Genomic DNA, 18,750 nt, shown 5'->3' with positions numbered 1-18,750 from the left:
GCAGGAAAAAAACAGCCAGCCCAGGGTGTTCTGATAGTCAGAGAGGCAATAACCAAATTACAGAGCTTCCCAGCAGCTTCTTCCCAGAAAAAACCCTAATCCTACCCAAATCCTTACCCCTGGGGAAAGGGCAGTGACCAGGCTCTGCTGAAGCACCGGGACAGAAAAGAGAACCCTTGGGTTGCTTCTCTCCAAATCACTGTGCAAGAACTTGTCTTTTGAAGTCCAGTCTTAAGTGGAAAACATCAGCATGGAATTTCAGTGTGGAATCAGAGTCTGGATCCCATCCCACATGGCACAGATACACTGCCAGTCTAAGGCCAGGCTGGACAGGCCTTGGAGCACCCTGGGATGGTGCAAGGTGTCCCTGCCCATGGCAGGGGGTGGGACTGGATGGACTTTGAGGTCTCTGTCCACCCAAACCCATTCTGGGATTCTGATTCTCTGCAAAAACCCATTCCAGACAGACCATCCATAAGGTTTGTCCATTGGGTTTTCCAAGGCAGCACAAGAGTCGCTCACCTGAGGTCAAGCACCCCATGACAGCAAATTCTTCACCAGGTCTGGGAAACTGTGACTCCCATCCCCGCTTTTTGGGGAGTTCACAGGAAGAGTTTAGTTAAAAATCACAGAATTCCAGAATGGTTTGGAATGGAAGGGACCTCCAAGCAGACCCAGTGCCATCCCTGCCATGGCAGGGACACCTCCCACTGTCCCAGGCTGCTCCAGCCTGGCCTTGGACACTGCCAGGGATCCAGGGCAGCCACAGCTCCTCTGGGCATCCTAAACTATGCAGGACACAGAATCTCCTTCTTACAAGTTTAATTCCCCCTTTTTTTTCTGAGGATTACAGTATTTTAGCAAGACTACAAAAGAATATTTGCATGTACTCCACTCCTCAAATTCGTGGAACTTTAATCTGGGAAGATTAGGCCTGTTCCACTCTGGATGCTTAATAAAACAGATGGGGGAAAAAAAGACTTGAGTAACCAGTGTAGAGTTAATTTTCTCATTAAAAAGCTCTAATTTCCACTGCTTTTTTCCCTCTTTTGGAGGATTTACAGCGATACAGCCATGCGCTCATGTATATCCAAGGGATAGCTTTGGAGATAAAAAAAAAAATCCTGTAACCCGTGGGAGATTTATTTTCCTAAGGAAGAATGTAAATTTGGCAGAGAAAGGCAGAATCAGGAGGATGTTGACAGCTGCCTGAAAAGAATTATTGGAGGAAATCTAATTTTACCACTGGAAGCAGATCCCAGCAATGAGATGAATAACGGGGAAAACAATTTTCCATTAAAAACACTTCCATGGGGTAGTTTTCGAGCAGCTGAAGGATGGCTCCACATATGTGTGGATAAATTCATAAATCAAGGACTTGCAGACAAATAACAAGGAGGAAATTCAATCCAACCCTGTATTATGTCCACATCAGCACTTATTGATGAATAGACACCAATTCTGAAAATATTTTGCTTCTGGTGAGGACTTTTGAGGGAAATATTTTCTGCTTGCATCTATATCAGGATTGATGTGTATTTTATGAAGAAAAATGCTACTTTCTAGTGAATACTGGGCTTTTAAAGAGTTGTTTCTCCTAAAAATCAAACACAGGTTGACTTTTCAAATGTTCAAATGTGTCTGGACCTAAGAGTGGTGGTGTTGTGGTGTTTTATCTTTGATTTCTGCTGTCACAAATGTACATCTGGGATAGAGGGAGGTGTACCTGCCCATGGCACAGGGTAGAATTAGGTGACTTTTTATTTCCTTTCCAACCCAACACATTCCATTAGAATATTTAATCCTTTTCTGGATTAAATCCTCTTCTTTCTTAGGCCCCTCTAACCAACTCCCACAAAAATCACCTTTCTCCTCCCCTGGCCATTCCATTCCTCTGTGAATGGGAAGTAAAAAGATGTCAGTATTTGATGTCATGATGTGATTGAAAAGATCTTTTTCACCTTCCTGAGTAAAGAGACAAACCCTAGATTTCCATTTTTTTTCCTCCCTTGCTTCCCAGTTTGAATGCCTTTGTCTGACAGAAATGAGAAGGAAGCCGGGAAGTAAATCCATCATGGAGAAGAATAGTGAGAAGTAAGTTATAATACAGGTGTCATACTTGATTTAGGGGATTCTGGCCCAAGAACCAAACAGCAAAGCTCCTCATGCAGATTCATTGATAACGCCCTAATTTATGTGACAGCATTTAAGGAAAAAAAAAAAATTATGAAGCAGGAATACACAAAAATAAATTTCCTTCAACACAGCCTAAATTTAATAAAGCAATCTAGCAACTGCCAGCGAGCACAGCAACTCCAGAGTGATTAAATAAGGAGGAGCATAAATTATTCAATGCAGTTAATCAGTGTGGAGCTGCTCTGCAGGGCAGGGCTCACCCAGGGGAGCACCCCTCCATCCCCAGAGCCCCCATTCCCTTGGCTCAGCATTCCCACCTCCCATTCCGTGAGGGTTTTCCCCCTGCTCATTCCCAGGTTGGGGTTTTGGGGTGGTGCTGGAGGTCAGGCTGGCTCTGATGTTTATTTGAATGCACAAAAAGGATTTCCTTCCCCACCTTCTGCTCATTTGGGAAGATTAGGGCTAATCTGAACAATGTCCCAGAGGAAATCTGGGATTTATTTTCCATACTGGCTCCTTCCACTGAAAAGCAGTAGTTTGAATTCACATTTATCCCTCTGTTTAGCATTGCTGGCTGGATCTATTAATAGCTTTTTTCCCAGTTCCTAATGTTAACAGAAGTTTCTCCGCATCCACACGCGCACAGTTTTCCTTTGCCATTTCAAAGGCATGAATTTATGCTGGCAAACCCAAATGCATTTAAAGGGTGTTAAAATGGCATTTCCATGAGAGGAGCAGCTCAGTCTCTCCATCACCCACCTGAGCTGAGGGACCAAAGTTGGGTTTTTGTGCCCAAAGCTTTGATTTGGATCCCTCACCCAGGCCCTTATGTTCACAGATGTTTCCAAGTTATTCCCTTGGGAAGTGTTGGGATTTATGCAATTCCAGCCCTCCAAAAACCTGGGAGCTTGGAAGTTTCTCTCCCTCTGCACCTCACTTTCGTCATCTTTAAAACTCCTGTAAGTGAGCGCTCAATTCATCGAGATAATGAGGGATGAGCAGGGTGGAAATCATGAGGTGTCAGGATAATTTTAATTTAGCTGAGACTGACAACTGTCAGGCTCCTTTGAAAGTCGGAATTTAAAAATAAACTCTGTATTATGAACAATTCCGGATGGGAAGAAATTGGAGCATTATAAACAAAGGCCTTATGTTCTATTAATTGATCCTGTGCCACTGCCATTAACAGACAGGATGGAAATATTTTTGATTCAAAGCAGTATCCGTTTTTAAGCCCTTAATTAATAGATTCTTACTTTTAAATTTTTTTCCCCCCTTCTTTAATTCAGTCCTAAAAATCTCAGCTGATTTGAGAAATTAATCTCCAAAGCAGAGCAGGAATTCAGCCTTGTGGTCTGCTCAGCTCTGGGTTCTTGTTCAAGAAATGCCCCCACTCCACCACAGTGCCAAGACCTTCTACCTGAACAGGCAAAAACCCCTTTCCTTCTTTCAGCAGGATCAGAAAATGGATTTCCTTATAAAACACAATGCAGTTAAGTCATGAAGAGCTGGTCCAGGTTTCACTGTATGAAAAAAGTGACAACCACCAGTGAATCCATCCACGAGGCAGAAGCAGCCCAGGGAACCACAGCACAGCTCAAAGTGCAGATCCAGGTGGACCAAAACCCTCAAAAAACCCATGAGAAAAAAAAAAAAAATTGATCTATGAACAATTTCAGGCCAGGGAGCAGATTTTGAAAACTGATTTCACATTTAAGGTCAAGGATGCAATGGAGCCCAAGGAAATGTGGCACAGCTCCTGACACCACGAGTCTTTATTCCAAGCAGAAGTTCATGCCAGGGAAAAATCCTGACAAATGTCCTGTAAAACTGCCCTTGCTGAACTCCTGGTGGGGGCAGATTCCTCTCACCTTCCCTTTGTTCAGCCCCACACAATTATGCCCCAAACAAAGGCACTTCACCAACCTCAACACCTCCCACAATTCCCTTTTCCTTATTGATGAAGATGGAAAGGAAAAGCCAGGAATTGATTTCCTTGGAGTTTCACCCAATTTATCACTGCCAAATTCCCAGTTAGAGGCATCTGGACATCTTCGTGCTGGACACCTCATGAAGAATTAAGAGTCAGGGAACACCCATCACTTTCACAAATTTTACCTGAAAAGATGTGGGAAATAATAAGAAAATGGAATATAATCCCTGTTTCTCTGAAGAGGCATTTCTGAGAAAACTGTGCAGTGAATTTTTACCTTATCTCCAGTTTGACATAGCCAGAAACAAGTCAAGACTCCCCTAACTTCAAGAGGACTGTGGAGATATCACTTTGAAGTTTCCCACGTATTTTTGCTTTTTGAAGTTAATTGAATTCAGTCCAGTACCAAGCAGACTGGAATTAGACCCTTGCAATGTTCTATCAAGGCAGGAACCTCTGCATAGTGGCTAAAATGCATTTTTTGGTGCATTTTCCTTGTTTATCAGGCCCAAATTCTCCACAGCGACCCCCACGGAATGCTCAGGATACCTGAAGAAAATGTGGGCCTCACGTTTGCTCTGGCCACCTAAAACCTCTCACATTATTCTCACAAATATATATGTCATATATGACTCTCAGAAATAATATTTACCCATCCTAATCTTTGTGTTCTCTGTAAAAGCAACTGTCAGAGCAGTTTATTCTTTAATTGTGCTGCATAATTAAAACACTGAGCCTACATCAACCTTGGAAGGGCTTTGAGGAATTCAACAGGCCTTAATTAAACAACAAATCTGGTCCATAATGAAATTTCTCTGCATTTCTGCTGCTGAAATAACTGTAACATGTGTGGATTCTGTTGGCTAAAAATTTAGAAAATGTGGCTTAAATGTAGCGCAACCTCTGGGATATAACTTTCAGCTCAATCCATTCAAATGGCTCAGTTTAACACTTTATTTAATAAGCTTTGGAACAGACAGACAAAAATGAGGCAGCTTAAAAACCACAAATGCTTTAGGGCAAACAAGATCTTGGGATTTGTCCCTCCTGCTTCAGCCTGCACCTGGAATTGAGGGATGAAAGCCCTTCCTTACCCCAGCCAGGTGGTTTTTTTTTTCAGTGTGGACCAGAGAATGTTTAAATCATGGATTGTTTTCAATGGGCCCACACAGCCCCTCAGCTCAACCCTCACACCCTGCTGTGCTCCTCTAATTAAATTGATTACTAATTTATCTTGAATTAAAACTCAATCAGCAACGACCAAACAGCACCACCATTAGCTCAATAAGGCTGTGCCTTCAACAGCTTTACTCCAGGTTTAATCCTGGTAATCTTTTCCTCTGCCAGCAGAGGAGAAATGGGAGTGTGTAAAACCAGGACTCCTCTGGACTCGGGGTAATTAAAACCATGCTAAAGAGGTGTGAAAAATAAACTTGTTTTAGCACTGGGATATAAGAAATGATCTCACCTTGCTCCAGATTTTGGGTAAAGTCCCCTGCAGACCTGGCTGAGCCTGCAGTTTATGAATCTCCAGCCTTCCTCTGGGGGTTTATAAATTATTCAAGATGCACAAACAAACAGAGACCAGTTTGCACACAGGGTGGCTTCTCACCATTCCCAAATTCCTTCAAACCCATCAGAGCCAGGCTGGGATTTATCTGGGTGCCCTTGAGCCGTAACTCCTCAGCTCTGCTGTGCCTCAGGACTGTGATTTACTCCTGGTGGCCTTCCAGGATGTGCTGTCTGGGAAGTTTTATGGGGACCTGATTAATGACAAGCTCCAAGTGTAAGGGATCCAACGTGGCCCTCAGGGTGCTGAGTGACCCTCCCAGCTCCTCCTCAGGCCAGGGACACAGGAGATGAGCTGAAACAGGGAACATTTCACTGAACACCACACAAAGCTCTCTCCAGTGAGGGTGCTCAAGCTGTTGAGTCTCTGTTCTTGAAGGTTCTCCACCCCCAGCCTCAGGTGACCTGCCCTGAGCTGGAGAGCCGGAGCAGAACATCTCCAGATGTTCTGGAACATCTCCAGATGTTCCAGCCTCAGCAGCTCTGGTCCTGCAGGGCACTTCAAGGACAAGCACAGCAGAGAGGAGCTGGTACAGCTCCCACACGTGCCCCTCATGGAATGGCAAAGGAATGGCACAGTCTCCTGAAATTGGGTTTCAATGCATCTGAAAGTCAGGACAGATTCCCAGAATGGTTTGGATGGGGAAGGACCTTAAAGCCCACCCAGTGCCACCCCTGCCATGGCAGGGACACCTCCCACTGTCCCAGGTTGCTCCAAGCCTGGCCTCAGACACTTCCAGGGATGGGGCAGCCACAAATTCTTTAGGCAATGAGAGAAAATAATGAAAATTATTCTATGTTTGCGCCTTTCCCCCAGCAAATTCCACTGTTCTGTACAAAATGGCAACTCCAGAGCACATCCCAGGGCATAATTTGCTGCTTCCATAGATTTTTTTTTTTCCTGGAAGGCCTCCACCTGTTTGTGCTTGAACTTGGGAAGAGCTGAAATCCTTCCTTTGCCCTTCCCCTTCACCACTCACGTTGAGCTCCATGGGATGATCCCAGCTGTGTTTGTTCTCTCCTGCTCAGTATCACAGAATCCCGTGCAGCTCCCACAGGCAACTCCTGAACACTTGGCAAACAATTTTCCCAATCACGATCCGCAGCAAAATCCCATTCCAGGCCCACTCTCCTGTCCATCAGACTGCCATTAGCAGAGGGAAAAGCTTTTGCTTGGAGCACTGCCCTCCCTCTCTGCCATCCCAGAACCTCCCACTCAGCTCTGGAAATAACAGCTCGCACAGCTCTGGAAGGATCCAGCAGCAGGAAAATTCTCCTTTTTAATGAAGGCATCAGGGGCCTCTGCAATGAGGGGTGTGCATCAATCATGCTCATTAAACCCCAAATTTGGCTCCTCTCCCCATCACTGGCTCCTTTAGGCACCTCAGGAGTTTTTCAAGTGCTCTGAACTGCACAGCTCCCACAGAAGTTTTTGGGGTTTGGTGCTTGTGATTAAAAACAACCTGCCCGCAACCAGAGCTGTGGGCGACTCTGGTGCAGCATTAAATTCGATCCAGAACTCTCCTTTTCCTGAATTTTGCTGCCTTTGGCTGCTGGGAGAGGCTGCCATGGGTCCCAACAGGGCTATCCCAAGGGAATCATGGAATTTGTGATGGAAGGGACCTTCCAGTTGGAATTTGTCTTGGAAGGGACCTTGAAACCATCCAGTTCCAAGCCCTGCCATGGCAGGGAGACCTTGCACTGGAGTAACCCCAGGCAGAGACAAGGTGACAGCAGAGGGAAGGAGATCCATTCACAGAATCCCAGAATCCCTGAGGTTGGAAAAGCCCTTCCAGACCCTCGAGTCCAAGCTGTGACCAGTCCCCACCTCATCCTTCAGCCCAGAGCACTGATGGCCAGGTCTTCCCTGGACACCTCCAGTGGGGGGGACAGGAGCCAGTGGACACAAAGAGGCCCCTGGCAGGGAAGGAGCAGCTTTACCTGAGGTGTCCTGAGGTCAAACCTCTCCTCTCCCTGTGATAACTCTGCTCCTTCCAGCCCAGTCCAGCAGCCAGGGACAGGCACCAGGACACTGGGACAGACTCCAGGACACAGGGACAGGCACCAGGACATGGGGACAGACCCCCCGACACAGGGACAGACCCCAGGACACAGGGAGAGACCCCAGGACACAGGGACAGGCACCAGGACATGGGGACAGACCCCAGGACACAGGGACAGGCCCCAGGACATGGGGACAGACCCCCCGACACAGGGACAGACCCCAGGACACAGGGAGAGACCCCAGGACACAGGGACAGGCCCCAGGACATGGGGACAGACCCCCCGACACAGGGACAGACCCCAGGACACAGGGAGAGACCCCAGGACACAGGGACAGGCCCCAGGACATGGGGACAGACCCCAGGACACAGGGACAGGCCCCAGGACACAGGGACAGGCCCTAGGGACTGAGGGACAGACTCCAGGACACAGGGACAGGCTCCAGTGTGCTGAAGCCATGCCCACATCGAATTAAAATGCTAAAGCAGGCTTTATCCACTTGTTTCTTGCAGGATCCATCACTTCCCCGGCTGATACCATTCCTTATCTCTGGTCTGCTCAGAGCAGGGCCTGTACATCACTCCACACAACACGGCCCTGGTCCCAGGACACCTCAGCATTCCTCCCATATAAATAACAATTTGTGAGTGCAAAGATTAGATAAACACCTTTTCCATAACCCTGGCAGTACATCTGCTGCTCTGAGAGAGCTGAGATTCCTTGGGGCTGCTCCAGAGGTGAATTTGATCCTTTTACACCGACTCCCTTCGGAGTCTCCTGATCCTTTCCCGTTGACGCATGCTCCTAACACTTGTTTCTGAATTACATCCCAGCACAAGTTGGCTAGGTAATTTTCCACCTATTTAACTGCAATTTTTACCTCAGATACATCCACAGGAAACCCTTCATTTCACTGAGTGCTTTTTAATTTTTCACCCTTGTAAATAAAGATAACATCCATCATATCCAAAGTGTGTAAGAGATCCAACCTCCTGAGACCTCAGCACACTTGTTGAGATGATCCTGGGTTAAGGATCTGAGCTAAATTTCCTTGAAGAAAGTGTCAGGAGTGATATTTATCCTCAACAGACTTGCAAGAAGTCCACAGAGAGGTCTGAGGGAGTGAAGGAGCCCTTTGCACTCCTTATGATCGTCCCCAGGTCACATTCCCCGCGCAAACGATCTTCCCACTGAGGCAAAAAAAGAAAAAGAAATGAAAGAAAAAGCAAGTGGGGAAATAAAAAGGAATCACAAGGAAAGCCAGAGGCCCAATTTAACAGCAGCTTTTCACACGCTTAATCAAGCTTTAGGTTTCTGTGTTTATCTTTGATGTTTCTCCAGCAGCTACGAACCGCCAGAGGTGCGAGTGCAAAGCAAATCCCGAGCAGCTCCTGGATTTGGGAGCTGCCCACAGATATTCCCTGTGAGCCCTGGCTCCTGTGGGGCTGGATCTCCACGGCCTTCGGAGCAGGGAGAGGTGAGGCTGCTCATTCCCCAGCCAGCTCTCAGGGAATGGAGTTTGGATCCTTGCATGGTTGGAATGTCCATGGGGCTCTGCAGAGTTTATGGATTCTCCCTGCTCAGGGAATGCCTGGCCAGCTTCCATTGGATCCCAGAATGGTTTGGGTGGGAAGGGATTTTAGAGACCCTGTGCATCCCTTGGAGTGTCGGAACTCAAAATGTCCCTCAGACATTTTTGGATGTTCCAGGCCCAGGTCAGAAGCATTTGAGACCCTGGCAGGCAGCTGGAAACAGCTGTGATTTTGGGTTTGAGCCATGGAATGATTTACCAACCTTGCAGGAAGAACAAGAAGTCACAAAAGTTTAGATATTAGAGTAGAAGTAGTCACAAAGTAGAGGGAAGAATTTTTGAGTGCTGTACAGGGGGGTTTTGGTTTTGTCCATGGGGGTCAGAGGTTTTAAGGTGGAGGGATTTGGGCCTGCCCTGTGCTCCCTCTTTCTCCTTCCTTCCCTCCATGTTCTTGGTGATGTTGGCACACACAGAATTGCAGAGATGTTGGGCCTCCTCCCCGCTCAGAAAATTTTCTGCTGGGCTTGAGACACCATTAAACCACTAACGAGGTGGTGATGGATCAAAGACTGGACTTGATGGACTTGGAGGTCTTTTACAACCTTAATTTTGTGATTCTGAACACCATGAGAAAAATTCTGCCATCTCTGTAGGACATGGAAGTCCAGATTCCCATTCTGGAGCAGCTCTGCCAAGCAGGCCCTTTAGTGAGGGATTTCTTACCAAGGTGGGACATGGCCCATGAAGAGAAGAGAGGAATTAATCCCCATGCAAGGCTCCCAAATGAGGAATTAATCCCCATCCAAGGTTCCCAAGAGAGGAATTAATCCCCATCCAAGGCTCCCAAGAGAGGAATTAATCCCCATGAAAGGCTCCCAGCCCTGGACCATGGAACCATCAGGCAGAACTGGACCTCCCTCCCCACTGGATATAGAATTATGGAATCATTAAAGTTGGAAAAGACCTCCAGGATCATTTACTGAACCCCACCATGCCTACAAAAATGAAAAGTGCCCTTTCTGCTCCTGTTCTGAACATTTCCCGTGGCTCCACTACTTCCCTGCAGATCTGTCCCAAAGTTTAACCACTCTTCCTGGTGAAGGAATTGTTCCTGATATCCAACGTACATGGCAGGGAGGAAAAGGCTGAGGAAAGCGAAAAGGGCCTCAGGTTTGTTCAGGGAGAAGAGGAGGAAGTATGGGAGTCCAACCTTTTTCTGTTCTCTGCAAAAGTCTGGGAACAGGGAGCCAGACTCACCTCAGGAATACACAACAAGACACAGAGGCAACAGGCACAAGTCGCAAGGAGAGAAATCCTGATTGCTCTTATTTTAAAAATATATAAAAAATTAACCAAGGGAATTGTTAAAGACCAAAACACAGCCCAGAAATTTGGGGAATCTTCATCCTTCAGACCTGGACTGGACAATGCCCTGTGGAACCCTGAGGTCCAAAACTGCCTCCAGAGGTTCCTTCCAAAAGAAATCCCTCTTTAATTCTACGACTCCGAGGTCTTTCATCCTGTTAAATCCTAATGTTGCCATGAAAAAATGCCCAGAAAATGTCATGTCCTGTGGCAACACAAACGAGTTAACACAGCACTGAGCTAAGAATTAACAGGATTTTATACAATGGGTGCCTGCAGCCTGTGAGCACCTTGGGAAAAACAAGCTGCCAGTCCATGCCAAGGCATGCCAGCAGCCTGCAGGGATCCAGTGCCTCTGATCCAGCACCATCCAACAGGAAAGGCTCTTGATTTTGCTGCAGATTCACACGTTCTTTTTATAATTCCTTGGTATTAAACCCAGCTAATGATAACCCTTCACGCTCTTCTTCCATCAAAATATTTCGGGGATTATTTACAGACAGAGAGAGCTTTGCTTTGCCTGCTGCCTGTTTGAACCGTTGGATGAGCAGGGAAAAATCAAACATAAATTATTTCCATGCCTGTGCAGCTTCCCATGGAAAAGCTGAAGGAAAAAAACTGCATGGAATTCATGCTTTACTTGGGTTTTTTTAAACAATTTCTCAGCTCCTCAAAGAGAAATGTCAAGAACTGTAATTTGGAGTCCTGCCTTGCTTGCTATGGATCATCCCCACCCCAAAATGTGTGGATAGGCAATGTGCTCCCAATTCCCTCTGGAGAGAAGGAATAGTCTGACTTTTAATGGGAATTTGGACCCAGCAAAGGAGATTTGAGATCTGATTTTACCTCAGTGGTTCAGACACAGCTTGGGGAACACAGAAATAAAGGAGGGAGGGAGAAATAGCAGGAATGTAACAGGGGTGGGACTTGGATCTATTCCAGTTGAGCCCCCATTCCTAATTCAGCACCTTAATTTCCTAAAGCATCCTCAGAAAGCAAATCTGATCCATTCACTGATAAATTGCCAGGATTAGAGTGACAATATTCCTAATTTCAAGCCTTTCATTAAATAAGAATCCAGAGTTTCATTAAGCATGTAAAATTCAGCTCATCTTGGCATTAAAAACAACTAAAAAAGCAAATAAATACACAGAACATTGTGATTTTTTTTTTTTTCCTTTTAGTTCACTATTTTTCAGTCAATCCACTAGCAGCTGGTAATTCTGACAAGTTTGGGATTGGCACTGCTGGGAAAGGATGTTTTTCTGTGCTCTCCAAAATCCTTCAGCAGCAATTGTGAGCTAACCCAGGGACTTCTCCAGCACCAGGCTGCTGCCAACCAGCTGATTCCCAGGCAGCTGCCTGATCTCCCTCAAAATTATTCACAGCTTGGGGATGGAAAAAATAATAAACAGATGGAATAAGATGGTGAGAGGCTGGAGAAGAGAAGGGATAAATAAAGGTTCAAAATCTGCCAGCTGGGGAAATATGAGCCAGTAGGTACAAAGTAGGAGAAAAATGAAGTCTTGTCAGAGAGACAAGAGTGATTTGGTCAATTTTGGGAATGAAAATCCCTCTGTAATGAAGAAAATGAATGGAACAGCCACCAATCCCAGGCAGCAGTGACATTTTCAAGCAATACTGGTGTAAGTAGTGAGCTGAAAATTTCATTTTTAGGGACCTGCCAGCTGCCAATCCAAAAGACAAATCTCAATAAAAAGAATGTGTTGTGTGTCCTGGAGTTACTTTCAAAAATCAGTTTTCACAGAATCCTGGGATGGTTTGGGCGGGAAGGACCTTAAATCCCATCCAGTGCCACCCCTGCCATGGCAGGGACACCTCCCACTGTCCCAGGCTGCTCCAACCTGGCCTTGGGCACTGTCAGGGACCCAGGGGCAGCCACAGCCTCTCTGATATTCTGTTCTGGAAATTCCCATCTGGAAGCTGAACTGGGTTAAAAATGAACAAAAATCACCTGCAGCAGTAGGAATCAGAACCATGGAATGATTTGGGGTGGAAATGAGCAAAAAAGCTCCTCCAGGAACAATCCTGCCATGGGCAGGGATGCCCCTCACTGGATCAAAAGGCTCATCCCTGTTTCCATCTCCTCATCCACCTGCACAATTCTTTTAAGTGGCTTTAGTGGCTGGAATTCCACAGAAAAAAGATCAAAGCCCAGGCAGTGAGAGGAGTTTTATGGCCTGGTCATTCAAATGACCATTTTCTCACACAGATTTTTGGTTCTCATTCCCCACCAAGCCCTGCCTGAGCTTCCAAGTGCTGAGAGCCAAGGGAGACAGGATTGTAGGGATGGACAAACGAGCAGGAAAATGGATAATGGAGGCAATTCCCAAACCAGCCAAGTGCTGTGCTCCTCCAGCTCTCCAGTCTCCTGCAGTTGTGCAATTTAGAGGAAAATAATTCCCTACCAACAGCACTCCCAAACTTTTGGCCCAGAGAAGGAGCTGACGGTGATCCTGTTGGATTATTTGTGTTGAATGCTGTAACAAAAACCCTGGATCACCACTGGCAGCTTGGGAGATCTCCAGCTCCATCCCACCTCTCCCCACCCCATCCCCTCCCTGCCTGAACACAGCTCCCAGAAATCCCCGAGCAGTTCCTTGGCACCAGGGATGTGAGGGATGAAGTGACACCTGGAGTTTTTGTTCCACTGGGTTGCAGGTGTGGGGAGAAGAGTTTGATTTCCACGAGGATTTGGCACAGCCCTGCACAGGCCAGGGAGGGAGAGAGGAGCTGCCCTGGTTTCCTTTGGCTTCAGAATAACTCAGAAACCCCATGGGCCAGACCTGTGCACTGCATTCCACCCGAAAATCTCTGGATGAGAAGTTCCAATTAAATCACTGCTGCTACAGGCCTTGAAATACTTGTTAAAATTTGACTTTAATGTTAAAATTCCAGGTCTTGGGAGTTTCAGCTGTCCCAAATTGATCAGAGCAGTGCAGAAATTCAGGAGATTTTCTCTGTCCTGCAGCACATTCTTGAGACAGCTGTTCATCCCAGAATTCCATTTACAGCACAGGATTTTCACCTTTCCCTATTAAGCCCCTGCTCCACCCACCTCTCCTGAGCACAGTGACTGGGCAGAACTGGGCAGAGAGAGTGGTTAAAATTGGATTTTTTGGGATAAATACCTGGTAATACTCTAAAGCATTGTGGCATTCCTGCTGACTAAATGCAGGCTCTGTGCAGCACATTTGCTCCTCAAATATTCCTCAATCCTGGTGCAAACCAACCTACTGAGATTGCAGTGAGTGTGGGACTAAGCATTGCATTCCCATCCTCCCTAGGCAGCAGAGAGCCAGAGAAAAATCAAATATCCCTCTCCAAATATCTCAGAGCAAATCTTACAGACATGAGGATTTAAGTAGTTCAGAAAAAAAAAAAATCAAAGGGTGTTAATGGTTAATATCTTGCAAAACATATTTTCTTGCCTCTGTGCTGTCAGGAAAAGCTCTGAGAAGAAGTGGTTTGGGGAAAAAGGAAGAAAGTCTTGCAGACATGGAATAAAACAAACTGTAGGAATCTGCCAGAGTTTAATTCCAGAGGTTTTCATGCTTAGTTAAACTCCAAACTAAGGACTCCACGTTCCTGCCCACACTGGGCAAGAATAATTTCAATGCATTTACAGAAAGGTGCTGAATTCCAGTTGGTCAGAAATCCTATAATCAGGAACTTCTGGTGGGGATGGTTTTACTCCAATTATTTCAGTATTTAGGAGCTGTGCTCCAAACCACATGGATTTGGGAAAACAGCCATGGAATTTTTGCTCTGCCACAAACAAACCCCATGAATTGTTGTCCCTTGGGGTGGCACCACCTGTATTTGGGCACTTTGGGTCCAGAATTGGGTGAGGTTTTTTTTTTAATAATTTCTGAGCTCCTTAAAGAGAAATGCCAGGAACTGTAATTTGGAGTCCTGCCTTGCTTGCTATGGATCATCCCCACCCTACAATGTGTGGACTGGCAGTGTGCTCCCAGTTGCCTCAGGAGAGCAGGAATAATCTGAATTCTAATAGGAATTTGGACCAATCAAAGGAGATTTGAGATCTGATTTTACCTTATAAATGATCTTTGAAGAATGAGGAATCATCAAAATGCTCATGAGAAGCATTCCCAGATGTCGCCTCCCCCCAGGACATGGGGAACCCTCTGGGGAAACAATTCCTTGAGGCTGAGGAAATCACCTTTCCCTGCCTCTCCCAGCTCCTCCTGACTGGCAGGGCAAGGCCCCAGAGTGACATTTTAATTACCAGGGAGCTGGAATTTTTGTAGTGAGACTGATGGAGACCAGAAAAAAGGCTCGGGTCGATGTGCTCCTTGCTTGGTCTTTGCTTATTTTAAAGCACAGAATGGCAAAAGCAATTTATAAACTACAGCTGCATCAACGCTGTTGGCGTTGAGCTCCAGGTGAGAAAATTGGTTCCTCATTCCCAGTTCTGCCAGAAACCCCATCCAGGGAAAGAGCAGGGGGCCACAGGAATCCAAACCCAGCTCAAACTCTGGAATTCCCTCCTTGCACCAGCACTTTTCAGAAAAAAACCCTCCCAGTGTCAAGTGGAAATGAGGAGTTCTGGGATGGAAGATCCCTTTCTGTTTTCTGAGGGGTCTGAAGGCTGTGCCCTCTGCTGAGCAGAACAAACCAAAGCACCACAGGTTACCCAGAGAGGTTTTGGATTCCCCCTGCCTGGAATTGCCCTGGGACAGTGGGAGGTGTCTCATGACTCAAGGTGAGACTGGATGATCCTTCCAATCCAAACCATTCCAAGATTTTATCATATTTTATAGTATAATTTTCTTCATTCTGTCTGATAAATCTAGTTATCTTCCCTTTATCTAATTCATTAAGCCACAAAGCAAACAGAGAATTTCCTCACCAATTTCCGAGGGTTTAGGAAGATCCTCAGTGAGGCCAGGCAGACCCTGATTCCTGTGTTAAATCCCACTATTTATTGCCTGAACATGAACATTCTTGTCACCTGTGCACTCTAGCTGGATCAGGTCAGAGCTGATTATTCAGGGAGGTAAAGTGGAAATGTCCCTGAACAGCAGGGAGAGATAAAGGATTCACTGAACACTTGGACTGGGAAATTTTAACTTCCCAGTTACCTTTAAGCTCAGATTTTAACTTCTTTAGTTTAAATATCTGACAATTCTTACAGGCACCCCAAGTTTTACTCTCTTTTACCTTAACTGGAACTGAACCAGGTGGAGGAAAATGTGTTTGAGAATCTTCTGACCAAGAGGTCAGCACTGAGGAGCAGATGATCCCTGCAAGATCCCCAGCTGCAGAGGCTTCAGAAATGGCTCACTGACCAAATTCCCCTCTCCCAGTTCACTTTCTGGGCCTTTCCTACGTGACCAGTGCAGCAGGGGAGGTTTGGCACTGCTGCTTGAGCCTCTCCTGCCTGGAGCTTCTCCCTCACACTGCAGAACTCTCAGGCTGCTGTTTATTTATTACATCCAGAAGAGGCCCAAAAACCCCACAATTAAATCCAGTAATTCATCACTGCCCCGGTCCAGCCAGCACTACAATGACACATCCATTAGCAACCCCAAAACCAGAATTAAGTGAGAGGAGGAAACTTCCAGCACCGACTTTGAAGCTTCTTTAAAACACAAATTTGGGGCGGACGGGGCTGTTCTGAGCAGGGCCTCTGCAAGCACTTTTGAGATGGGAATTTGGCTGCAGAAGTCGTGCAGAGGTTTGGGAGGGGGGCTGCAGGCAGCTGTGCATAATGCAGGCTGGAAAATGCTCTGGGGCAGGACTGGGGCACAACAAGGCAGCAAATGCATCTGGGGAGTGGGCAGGATTCGGGGTGATTTTCCCTATTTTTATAAAAAACAAGGGTTGGAGAGCCAGGCTCTGGTTTGCAAAGGGATTTTGGGCCAAGTGAGGATTTTCCCCCTGAACAGGAAGGTAAAGGATGCACCAATGGAAAAATCCAGCACAGTCACCATTGTTAGACCTCCTTGTTTTTGCTGCAAAGGCATCGGTCAGGAAACAGCTTCTGGAAGGATTTGGGCCTCTCTCCCTGCAAATTCCATTTTCCCTGCCATCAGTGGGCCAGCACATTCACACTTTCCCCTCAGTGACACTCAGTGACCCCATCCCTCCATGTCCATTGGCACAAATAATCCCCATTAAAGCTGTGCCCATCCCAATTAAAGCTGTGCCCATCCCCATTAAAGCTGTGCCCATCTCCATTAAAGCTGTGCCCATCCCCATTTTCCCCTCAGTGGCACTGAGACCTCATCCCTCCATGTCCATTAGCATGAATAATCCTCACTAAAGCTGTACCCATCCCAATTAAAGCTGTGCCCATCCCCATTAATGCTGTGCCCATCCTCATTTTCCCCTCAGTAACACCAAAACTCCATCCCTCCATGTCCATCAGCACAAATAATCTTCATTAAAGCTGTGCCCATCCCCATTTCTCTCTCAGTGACACCAAGATGCCATCCCTCCATGTCAACTGGCACAAAAATTCCCCATTAAAGCTGTGCCCACCCTCATTAAAGCTGTGCCCATCCTCATTTTCCCCTCATTGACACCAAGACTCCATCCCTCCATGTCAATTGGCACAAAAATTCCCCATTAAATCTGTGCCCATCCCCATTTCCCTCTCAGGGACACTGAGACCCCAGCCACTGGCACAAATAATCCCCATTTATGCTGTGCCCATCCCCGTTCTCCAGGCTTCCCCTCCCAGCTCCCACCCAACTCTCTCTGAGCCAACAAAGTCACAGGGTCCCTCTCCAGCAGCTCTGGCTCATTTGCTGCTCCCAAAATGAGGATTTTCTCTTGTCCCCAGTGCTCTGAATGCAAAGCTTGGATGCAAATATGCCCAGCCCCTCCCTCCTGGAGAGAAATATGGACAACTCCAGTTATTAATTCCCCATTGTTGTTCCGACTTTAAACTGCTCTTTAAAGCCACTGCGATCCCTTTCTGGCAGTGGAGGAAAAGAACTCTTTAATCACTAAAAGTGCATTAAAAATTCAGCACTTGAATCCTGCCTAATAGATTGATATTTCCCATGAGCTGGCAGGGGAAGATTAGCTATTAAAAATTCCCCTGTCCACTGGCATGTTAAATCCACCTGAAATTGGGCCCTGCTTGTTTGCTTGTTTGTTTTTCTGGTTAAAGAGACACTTAAATTCTGACCTCCTCACACTTTAAATAAATCAGGGAAATTTATTTCTGTGTTTTTACAGGGTTTTAAGGCTGGCTTCCATTTCAAGAGCTGCAGACACTGGATCCTGCCTGTCCTTCCCAAATTCCCAAGGCTGTCTGGATGTTTGCAGGATACGGGATGAGGAGCTTGGTGCATTTAAATCCAGGTGTCATAAACTCTGCAAATTCTGCTTTGTCACCCAAACTCCATTAAGTGGGACGAGGATGAAGCTAAAGAAAACACAAACACTGCAGAGAATCAGAAAATCGAATGAAAGATTAAATCAGCCTCTGGAAATGTAAATTCCTCCCCACTGATGGATTTAGGGGCTGTAGGGAGGAGTTTATTCACAGGCTAAAACCAGGGAAAACCATCAGCTCCTTCCTCAGTTCTTCATTCCTCCCATCCATCCCTTCAGGGATCTGCCCTTCAAGAATCAGGGCTCTGGTGTTAAAATTATTATTGAGTCAGACTTGATCTTAGAGCTCTTTTCCAACCTTGTTCAACTCATGTGCAACAACCAGAGCCCTCAAAAAGGGCATAAAAACCCCTAAAATTAAACCAATCAGCACAGAAAACACTCTGAATTGGTCAAATTTGGGGTTTTTTTTGCCCTTTTTCTCATAAAAACAACACAACTGCTTTGAATTTGACCAATGCTGGACACGTCAGATCTTTATGGTTACAAAAAGTAAGAAAAAAAAATGTAATTTATAGACAAATCCACGCTGTCTGAATTCGCCAGCTGAGCAAATTCTGCTTTGACAAGATCCCGTAGATAAATTTCTGTTTCATTTCATGGTATTTCTTCCAGTGTGATGTTCCAACCAGAAACCACACTGGGAACAATTTGGGATGGAATAGAAAATGATAATGTCTAGACAGCAATGCTGCCTCAAGTATTTTCAGGGAATATAAAAAACAAGGATTAGCAGCAGCTCTAATAGCTACAAGTTAGCAATGACAATGTTAATTTTAATTTTAATGATTCGAGGTGGGCACGTAAAAAAACCCACAAA

At 46.0% G+C, this 18,750-nt stretch overlaps 1 protein-coding gene and 1 long non-coding RNA gene across 3 annotated transcripts in view; both read right to left on the bottom strand.

Moving 5' to 3' along the window:
* Window positions 1-18,750, bottom strand: part of LRRTM4 (leucine rich repeat transmembrane neuronal 4) — a 146,051-nt gene that overhangs the window by 37,173 nt on the left and 90,128 nt on the right. The gene's annotated exons all lie outside the window — the stretch shown is intronic.
* LOC140680450 (uncharacterized) lies at window positions 8,954-17,019 on the bottom strand. Its single transcript, XR_012051740.1, has 2 exons — window positions 13,618-17,019; window positions 8,954-13,098 (listed from the first exon to the last, which is right to left on the bottom strand). It is a non-coding gene; the product is annotated as an uncharacterized lncRNA (long non-coding RNA).

The sequence above is a fragment of the Taeniopygia guttata genome, chromosome 22 (assembly GCF_048771995.1).
Source record: "Taeniopygia guttata chromosome 22, bTaeGut7.mat, whole genome shotgun sequence".
Taxonomy (NCBI): domain Eukaryota; kingdom Metazoa; phylum Chordata; class Aves; order Passeriformes; family Estrildidae; genus Taeniopygia; species Taeniopygia guttata.
This window is presented reverse-complemented; position numbering and strand designations above follow the sequence as displayed.